The sequence below is a fragment of the Falco biarmicus genome, chromosome 14 (assembly GCF_023638135.1).
Source record: "Falco biarmicus isolate bFalBia1 chromosome 14, bFalBia1.pri, whole genome shotgun sequence".
Classification (NCBI taxonomy): Eukaryota; Metazoa; Chordata; class Aves; order Falconiformes; family Falconidae; genus Falco; species Falco biarmicus.
In genome coordinates this window covers 14,669,249-14,680,271 of record NC_079301.1, presented here as the reverse complement: position 1 = coordinate 14,680,271, position 11,023 = coordinate 14,669,249, and positions in this window count along the sequence as shown.

Here is an 11,023-nt window from a genome sequence, read left to right as displayed (position 1 = left end):
CTTTCATATGTGCAGACACTTTTTTTTTTTTTTTTTGTAATGCAAGATACCTTTCCACATTACAATTGTTTTTATGCATATATATGTTAAAGGCAACTGGTCATACGATATACATACTGTGCTAAAGTACAACCCTGAATGTTTAGTTCTGCTGACTGAAATCAGACTCATTCCATGTAATAGCACAAACTGCCAAGTACAGCAGGGTATCACATGGAAGTTAGTGTCTCCCTGCCTGAGGATCAATTGTTTCCTATGTTTCTCCAGGACATTTCATTATACACAGGTTATACTTTCAGAAGTCTATGAGAACTTGAGTAGAGACACTTTAGATACTGCAGAAAAGAGTGCTACCTAAGCATTCTAAAGCATAACCAAATTCATCAAGTCTGCACAGCTTGTGAATGTGACAAACATAGTACCTCATTTTAAAGAATCATATAATCATTTACATTGGAAAAGATCTTGGAGATCATTAAGTCCAACTGTTAACCCAGGACTTCCAAATGCCACCAGTAAACCATGTCCCTAAGCACCACGTCTACATGTTTTTTAAATACCTCCGCCAGCTCCCTCAGTACCCTCAGGTGGATCTCATCCAGCCCCATAGACTTGTGAACTTCTGAGTGGAGCAATAGATCACTAACTGTTTCCTCCTGGACTGTGGGGACTTCATCCTGCTTCTAGTTCCTCTCTTCCAGCTCAGGGGGCAGAGTACCCAGAGGGAAGCTGGTCTTGCTATTAAAGACTGAGGCAAAGAAAGCATTAAGTGCCTCAGCCTTTTCGGCAATGTTCCCTGCCACATCCAATAAAAGATGAAGATTATCCTTGGTCCTCCTTTTGTTTCTAATGTATTTGTAAAAACATTTTTTGTTATCTTTTAAGGCAGTGGCCAGCTTGAGTTGCAGCTGGCCTTTTGCCTCTCTAGTCTTTGCCTTGCATAGCCTTGCAACATCCTTATAGTCCTCCCAAGTTGCCTGTCCCTTCTTCCAAAGGTGATAACCTCTCCTTTTTTCCCTGAGTTCCAGCCAAAGCTCTCTGCTTAGCCAGGCCGGTCTTCTTCCTGCTGGATCATCTTTCAGCACATGGGAATGTCCTGCCCCTGTGCCTTTAAGACTACCTTCTGCAGGAATGTCAACTTTCCTGGACCCCTTGGCCCTTCAGAACTATCTCCCAAGGGACTCTATTGACCAAGCTCCTAAACAGGCTAAAGTCTGCCCTCTAGAAGTTCAAGGCAGTGGTTCTGCTGAGCCCCCTTCTTACTTCTCCAAGAATCGAAACTGTCATTTCATGACCACTATGCCCAAGATGTCCTCTGACCACCACATCACCCTCCAGTCCTTCCCTGTTTGTAAACAGCAGGTCCAGCAGGGTATCTCCCCTGGTTGGCTCTAATACCAGCTAATAGTACCTCATTTACTGTGACAGAGAAGAGCCAAACAGTACCCATTAGATCAAAATTCATAAGAACTAGGCTCTCTGCATGCCAAATAAATATGTCATTATGGATCAATCTGTTTATAAGTAATATACCACTGAACAACACTTTGCATAATTAAGTCTAGACATATAAAGTGTGGTCCTAGTGAAAATAAAGCTATATTTCAGTGATTCCTCTATGTAGATAATTTTGAAAATGCTAATACATAAAATCGTTTTGTAAGGCTAGCTCTCTATAGGCTACATAATTACGAGGAAGATCATCTTTTCATCTTGAGCTTCAGGTTCTTTTGACTTGATGCACCAGCAGAAATAAGTGGAACCACTTATTTATGTGAATACACTACATAGGATTGAGGTGTTAGCACTTCTAACTCTAAGTATCATTTTCAGACAAACAATGGTATAGGTTGAAAAACTGCTAGAAAGCAAGATATATTTTAATAAAGATGTTAAGGCTTACTCAGATGAAGAACCCTAGCCTAAAGGAAAAGGAACATATATGACCCTACAACAGTGAAGTAAAAAAATTTTCCCAGTGATTTTCAGGGGAAAAAAAAATGTAAAAGTAAGAGCTCACTATTAACAAGCTGAAAATTACTTATTAATAGTTTTCCTTGCAAAGAACAATGTCTTAAAACATATAGTTTCAATCACACATAGTACAATTTAGAAGTATATTAATGAATCAAACTGTTATTCTTACAGATTGCCTAAAAATTGTGGTGTTGCAGAATTACAGTTTGGAGTGGGGAAGCATCCACTGTGTGAAAACACACCGGTACTTAGCAGCTATTTGTTTATTCTCCTGTTCCTGAAGCTGCATAGGAAATTACTACCTGTCTGTGGTAATTGGCAATTACAAGGAGAAAAAAAATTAACTAAAGTAAATGTTACCTTACTAAAATGGAAGTAGGCATTTAACAAAACAAACAGAACACGACTACAGCATGCAGGTTAGTAAGGATGTTCAGTTTAAGTAGAACATACAGTATAGGTGACAGTTTCTCATAGTTTGTGATGTATGATACAACTATTTTAAACAGCAATAGAATATGTAATAGATGATATACAAGTAAATACTATAGGGGCTTCACAGTCCTGCTCTTTACCACCAACATGATTCCATAGCTCCTGAGGTCAAAAAAACATTGTGGCTTTAGATTTTAAGTACTGAACATGGAAACAATTTACATGTGGGAATCTTAAGTTGCACAACTTTGTTACATTGCATTTGCTGTATTTCATTTTCACAGGCACTAACAACACTGGAGGCTCTACTGTCTTCAGTGCTGACAAAATTGATATATCAGACTTCAAGTAGGTTTAAATATTTATATCTAGAACTGCTGTTTTCAGGCTCTGTACAGATTTAACTACATTTAATTTTAACTCTGGTAATTTCTGTGCACACTTTAAACTCAAGTATGCCAGATGTTTAAGTACCACAAAGGATTACTATTACTTATTTAGTTATATAGTTCCATTCCTCATGTATGCAGATGCCTAACAAGAAAGTAGAGAAAAGACACCTTCCAGAGGTGGTAACACCTCCTTCTGCTGAGGGTTGTAGTGACAGACTTGCTGATTCCCAGTTCTAGACTGACTGACCCATTTCACAAACTTCTGTCTGCATTCTCAGCGGTAAACATATAAATTAAAAGTGTTCAGATCTTCACAGGCTAAACTCATGTAATCATGTTCTAAATGTTGGCCTTCCTTCTAACTAATGTTTGCAAAAGGAATAAAAATATTTAAGGGAACTATACTGTAAAATGTTGGTTACATAAAAAAGTAAAAATACAGAACTATTAGCAACCCCCCCAAACATGGTGATAAAACAAAAGAGATAGCAAAAAAAATACTATTCATACAGCACTGAAAAGGGAACATGCACAGATTAATCATAAAGTTTAAATTTAGAATATAAACATGAAATTATTCCTATAAAATATCAAACTTAATAAACTTTGGTTGAACAAGACCAAACATCTAACACTCAAAAGAAACATGAATTTAAGAAATAACAGGATAATGTAACAAAATGAAAAATAAGGAATTAAATAATGGAAGCAGAGATACTGAACTTACTACTACTGTAGCACTTGAGTATACTTTTAATAGACACCCTATGAACTGACATCACAGGGCAATACAGGCACTAGGGTTCTGGACACCTTCAAGGTAGTACCAAAACTTGAATTCTCTGTTAGAAAAGAACCCCTTGTTCAGCCCATTCCCGATGTATCATTTCTGCCACACAGCCCCGACTTCCTCTTTCTTTACAAAAAAAGTATTCCTAATCTTGTGTACCGTTACTTCTGTCGTTAATATCTGACCAGCAATTAGATAAAAAAGTTGACAGTCCTTTGGAATGACACTATACAAGCATATATTAAACATAGAACATTTGTACCAGACTGGTCAATCTAAAAGACTATCCTCTGCTTTTAGGACTTTCTCCAAATCCATGAACTGGAACCACAATAAATATTTGGAAAGAAATGATGCCTCGTAGTAAAGCAGTTCTGATCAAGAGACTACTGATCCATAGCACCACAGCATCAAGTGAATCACAGAAGAATCCTGTCTTTCCAGACATGAATTTCAACTCACAAGGTCAATGCTGCATTAAAATGGAAGAAAGTAACTTAGTAAGACTTTGCTTTGTTAAGCAATCATGTAAGTCATCTGTTTGAGAACGCCTCTTAGATGAGCAGTAAAGCAATATGTTCTTAGAAAAGGAACTAGAATTTTCTACTAAACAAGCATTCTCTCTCCTCCTGTGCCAAAGAGAGCCTAGGTACAACAAAGATCCAACTATTTCACTGCTGTGAAGTTGGACTGTTACTTTTTTGAAAGTGTAACTAGACAATGAGACCTATTAAAAATGCTATGTGTGCACGCATGTATGTGAATTAAACTTAAATTTACACATTGCTTATGGGACATCATCATCAGTTTGGTACTCAGATATAGTAGATACAGGTTGCATTTCTATTGATGTTTTAGTTCAGATCAGGAACCTCTGAAGCAAATTACTGTAGGATGTGAAACAGACCCAAGGGATCCAATCAGAGCTAGTCTGATCCCCTGAAATATAAATCCTGGGAATGCCAGGTCCTTGGCACAAACTCTGCACCCTGGCAAATTCTAACGTGGACAAAACCACAAAGAATCAGTCTAACAATTTAAGAAAACCAGGAAGAAAATATGTGGGAAAATAGTGTTCTAGACTTTTGTTAATAGCACTTCAAATCTGCAACTGATAGTAATCAGATGACAGCTACAACTGCGCAGACATGAAAATTAAGAACTAAGTTTTCACCAACAATGACAGACTTAGGAGTAGTACGATTCATAATTATTTCATTATTTGATGCTTACTGTAATTTCTAACTTATTTTTATACGGCAAAAATAATCTGCCTGCATGGGGAACCTTCTTTTATGTTCAGTTAGGCTGTGATAAGTCTCCAATACAAGTGTTCTAGGATATAGTACTGATCTCACTATGATAATCACATTTACTCCAACAAAAATAGGTTTTATTTACTCTGAAAATCAGTACAAAACCAGAATCATGCTCCAAACAGAAGACTGCAAAACCTAGTCATAATATTAGCTTATTATTAGACACCATCACATACAGAGATACTAATAATCCCATCACCCTTTTTATTATGTGAAAATTCTCAAATAACCTGTACGATTGGGCAGCAGATAGCATGTTGCCTTTCAACTTAAGCTCTACTGTCAATAAAACACTAACTGCAAAAGATTCACCACTCCTTTTTATCTAAAGCATCTGCTCCTATTTTGCTGTCAGATATTGCAGAAGACATAAGGCTTCTTCCATGTGTAAGAAGACTATGGGACTAAGAATAGCTTTTCACTTTTTTCCTCATCATTAAGCCTCTATTGCCCTCTGTTCCACAGAAGGACTGGTATGCTTTCTTGACTTTGAGTATGAAGACTAAACAGGCATCTATTGATCATACAGTGTAGTCCTCCCATAAAAGTTAATTATGGGGGTTTTCAGACCACCAGATTAAATTCTTTTTGCTTAATTGCAGCATGCTTGAGAAGCAGGACTTTCATTTACCCCAAAGGTATTTGTACTTAGGAGCTAAAGAAACAATGCATGAGGTGCAGAAGAACTGGTGATACTGGCAGCAAAGCAGGACTGGGACTGAAGCTGGAAGTAGGAAACAGAGTTAGATTTAAATGAACCTCTGTACAAGCAACAGTAGCTCTTTGTTACCCAAATAAGCAGAAGTGTACCACAGTCTATTGCATTTCACAAAGTGTCAGTGTCCTCCCTCCCTTTAATGCAAAGGAATTATCTACATGAGATAGTTCCATGTTGATTTTTCAAATAATAGTTCATACTACTAAAATAATTTGATGTCTGTGTTCTAATCATTACTATTTCTGACGTAGTATGGAAACGATGTTGTCTCCAAGAAACAGTACAAGTGGTTAAACGACGACCAAGCAGTGTTTGAAAACGTGTTTGCATCACTCAGCAACCCCATCTGTAGTTCTGTTACTTGAAGTCTACGGGAGCTGTTTTGTGGGTCACGGTGCCACCTAGGGGAAAGCCGGGAGACACTAAGAAACATAGGTTGGGAAGATGGCAACGTGAAATGAACAAAACTCTGAAAATCTGGTCCAGCTCACCTAACCATAAGAGATGAAGAATGCATATTAAACTTTGAAGAGAAAAAAAATAATCTCTTATTTAAGGGCTCTGCTCTATGTTGAGCTCTGTTTTTGATAGGATACAGGTTATTTTATAGAGCTTACAATGAAGGGGATGTAAGACTTCAGTTCAAATCTACCTTCATAATTAAGATACATTCAGATTTTGGACAAAATTAGCCTATATTTTATTCTAATTTCTGCTAGCTGATCTATTAGAAATGAGGTTCATCTGACATCTCGATTCATGATTAAAACAAAATATGAAGTACTCCAGCATACATTTAAATTAACACTATACAAATAACTGATAGTATATTGCTTTATCTTTGAAAGCATGCCTAAGAAAAGGTAACACTTTGTCTAATTAGACATGCATGATAAAAATACACTGTATTTACTAACGGGGACAACAGGAAAGTGGAAGACAAGATAGCCAACAATTAAGAGAGCATTTAAGTCCAATATATATGAAAAAATCCTGAAAACAAAAGAAAATGCAGAGAAAATATGAGGTCTACTTTAAAATATGACCTAAAATTTCAATACATACATACAAGAAAAAATATGTGTAAAAATCAACGACAAATAGATAAAATGGTTATTACTGCAGTGAAACCCGTAAGACTCACTGAAGTAATATACACACATGTGCATACTAGAAAGAGAAAGTCAGAAGTTAACTATCTGTTTTTAGATCTTATGTAGAATGCTAAAAACAGTTTTAACCATCTCCCAGCAAACTAACCATTTCTAGATTTGGCTTTCACGTATTTTTCTAATCGTCTTGATCATAAACATGCACATCAAGTCTATATAGGCATCTATATACACATCTGTTTTATAAGTTTCCATTTTATCTTTTTAGACAGTAAGAATAGAAAAACAACCTGTAGCAGCTAGAAGCAACATCCTTCCTAAATTCTTTAATAACATCCTTCCCAGTAATATAACCACCGATTTATTGATGCCTTCTCTAACACAGCCTATATTGACATCAATATTGCCAAACAAAACAAAATCAAACAAACAAACCCCAGCCAAACAAACAAAAAGAACTCCTACCAAAAAAACCAACCAAAAAAGACAAGAAGAAAACAAACTGGATTGACCCCTGATGCAGAGGCACTTCTCTCAGTGAAGATAGTGTTTGCTAGTTAGTTAGTCTGCTAGTTTGGATTCAGAGAGGAAAAATGCATGTTCCATTATATTAGTGTTTTATCAATAGCTAAAAAATGTTTCAGTTACAAAATAACATACAGGGCCAGTTTGAAAATGCATTTGCTTCTGCACATGATTTCTTTTTCTTGTAGGTCTTGCCAGGAATATTGTTTGTGATTAATTCAAAATGGTGACACAATTCATTTCTCCTCCTTCTTCAAGTGTCTCCTGATGAGGCAGAATCAAAAGGTACTTAGCCAAACATAGCAGAAATTGTTCAAGAATTCCTAAGCATTGGAAGTGTCATGTGAGGTAGATGTTACTAAGGAAACAAAGGAAGTAATTCATATTTTAGCTGCCACAGGTAGTGTAAACTTTTCATTTATTAGAAATGGTTCTAAATGATCTTTCAAAACTTCCAGTAACACCTTGCAACTGAAAATAGGTTAAAAACTGAAATAATTATAAAGATGGATGAACAGCATCAATCAGATGAAGTAAGGATACCTACCCCCTTGATAGCAGGAGTGCAGATTCATTTTTAAAAAAATTTGGCATTTTAGAGGTCATGAGCCTTGGTTGTAGACCCACGGCCATACAAAGGTGTTGATCGGTCTTATCCTTAAAAATGTTTTATGCAGCCACGTACGGCATTCATAGTCACCTGTGGATTGGACATAATAATCAGCAGGGGAAGGAGAGCTCATTACTACAAGCTCTCCTTCCCCTGCAGATTACCTCAGCATGAAGCCACGTATCTCAATCAAAAAAAGATTGCTACGGAGAACTACACAAGATGTTTCTAAATCAGCTAGCCTGGTGTTCAGCCTACAGTTACAACCTTCTTTTAACCTTCAGAAAAGCAGGAGGACCAGGATGGTCTCTGAATATTAGCAACCTTCAAGTTTAGAAATAAATCACTAAACAGATAAAACTCACCAGCAGACCTGGCCTGTCTCATGTCCACCCAACTGACACCCAGTTCAAATACATGGAAAAGTCAGCAACAAGAGAGGATGTTTAAAAGGGACAAAGCAGGACATTGCATATGTTGGGGGGGAGCAGGGGGTTTAGGGGTGTCTAGCAAATTGTTCAGTACTGAAAAGAACCATTCACTAAAAAAAAAAAAAAAAAAAAAAAAGAAAAGGAGGCACAGAGTGGTACTTTATATACATATTTAGCTGCTTTAAATAACACAGAAGAATAAGCACAGCTGCAGGAAGACAAGACATCTGCCTATCAGAAATCTTTGGACTCCACTTACATAACAGCTCCAAATCATAACATCAGTGTTTGGAAAACTTTTCAATCGGAGCATAAATATTCTGGAGAGAAATAACAATGTTTTCCTCCCAGTCCCAGACAAATGAGAAAATCAGACACTTGTGGCAATTTTTGAGGGCAAAGGGTGCTAAAAAGTCAGGCACTGGAATGCAACATGAATATCAGTGAAATAATGTTCCAACTACATACAGACTCACCTAGGTATTATGCATGTCCTATTTTTTATGCCATAAATATAATTCAGTCAAAAAGCCCAGTAATTTGCAAAGAAATGGCTGAAAAACTCATCTATGACAGAAGCATAGGAGGTCAATTCGCATGCTACTAAGAACCCTGTTGCTACTTTGCATCACATCTGGTCTGTGTCAGTACATGTGAACTGCTGGGTCTTTCTTCCACTGCATACCCTGCAAAGCTATACAAGCAATGTGCGCAGCTTCAGGTGCATCCGCAATAGGAACACAACTAAACATATGCCCCTTTGCCAAAAATGTATGTGTATATACTCCAAAAAAGTTAATGTCTTCCATAGCAAAAGGAAGATCTGAAAAGTTTTGAAGTTTCCATCTCAGCTGCAACTATGTGACTACAGGCTGTTCTCAATGCTAATTTGTCTGACCCCAGAACATGAATCCTTCTTAAACCTCTGTCACAATTCATCTTTGTCCAGCTTACATGTTTCCGTATCACTCAAAGCACTTTCTACAAAGGTGTGCGTGCAGATATTTTCTTAAGCCATTAATTCAAGTGTTTGAAGTTAGAAGACTTGAACTCAGCTGCTTGAACAGAAGAAAGCAAACAGAAAAGAACACCTAGTACAGTCAAAGCACATTAGATTCATTTTTAGTTTCTGGCAGTGTGCCAGAAAGTTTCCTTGCACTCTTTGTCCATTAAGTATATTTCTTCTGTACAAAAAAATAATGCTTTTAAATTTGATTTATGGAGTTAGTTCTGAATCAAGAAAGCAAGGCTTTCTTACATCACAACAATACACTTCATTTTCAAACGACACTACCTCCATTAATATTGATAAACAAAGGATGAAGTTCTGCAGTGATTTGTTTTTCTGTAGAGAAACTGTAATATGGACAAGAAGTCACATTCATTAAACTAGAAAAAAAACTTACATTATATTAGCTACTACATACCACTATACAGTTACTACAACATAGCATTATGAAAGGCAGTGCATTTGACTGCAAACAAATGCCAGAGGCTTGCACCTTATGCTTTCATGTTGGGTATTTAAAAAAAATAAATGAACAGTGTATATGTTCTTATATAAGATTTGTCATACACACACAATCTGCTATGAAAGCATACTGAAACCTGCATAAGAGAAAATTTAGTATGTATGCATTTTATTCCTGAATAGCACTCTGAAATATAACTGCATTTTTACCACCAAGCTATCCACACTGAGAAACCTCATAAAAATATTTCTCAGACACAGGAAAAATTTGCTATAAGTAACCAACAAACTATGGCTACTGATTATTTATAGTGCCAAAACTTTTGACAAGGATAGTAATATTGATGATATGTTAAAAACCAGAAACGTACTCTACTCATGAGAGGTATATGCTGTGGAGGCTGTGTGTAAAAAAAGAAGAGGCAACCGCCGATTTGCATTTTCAGATAATTGTTCATAAAATACAGTGCTGTAACAAAGCCTGTAGTAAGAGAATCATCTAAAGAAACTCCAGATATGTTTACTAAAACACTTAAGACCATCATCATTACTCATAATATATACAAAGAAATATAGAACAGCATGGTAAAATGGAAGTACTTTAGTTCATCCAAAAATATTAAGTTCTTTATCTGAGTATAAGAATAACATGAAGCTGGTTTTCCAGCATGTACTGAGGTTTTGAAAAACTACAATATTAGAATGAGACACAAAGTAAAATTAAGGGAAAGGAGGGAAAATGTAGAAGGTTGGTAGAAATCCTTAAGATGGAATTGCTGCCAAAAGAATACAGAGTTGCAGCATCACACTTCACACTCTTTGATGTTTGAAAATGCAGGAAAATGCTGTGGGTGTTCACATGCCAAGAGATCACAGCTTCTTGTGAATGTCGACTATTAAATAGTGACCACAATACAAATAACTGTATTGTATTGTATTGTATTTCACGGGCTATTAACAGCTGAAATTTCAGTTTTGACCTCCAATATCTTGGAACATACGGCACTGTATCTTTACTCACTTCTGAAATGAACTGTATCTGATCAAGTACCTTGACCTGATTTTGACCTAAGATATACCAGCACCTATTGCTGTGTACTGAATCATGTAAAATCAGCTGCTAAGTGAATTTGACAAGAAACACAGCAAATGCTTGCCTATCTAGGTGAGATCAGGCCTGAGTCCTTATAAATGATGAGGCATTGTTTTAACTCTACAGAAAGCAGTAACGCATTCTATAATT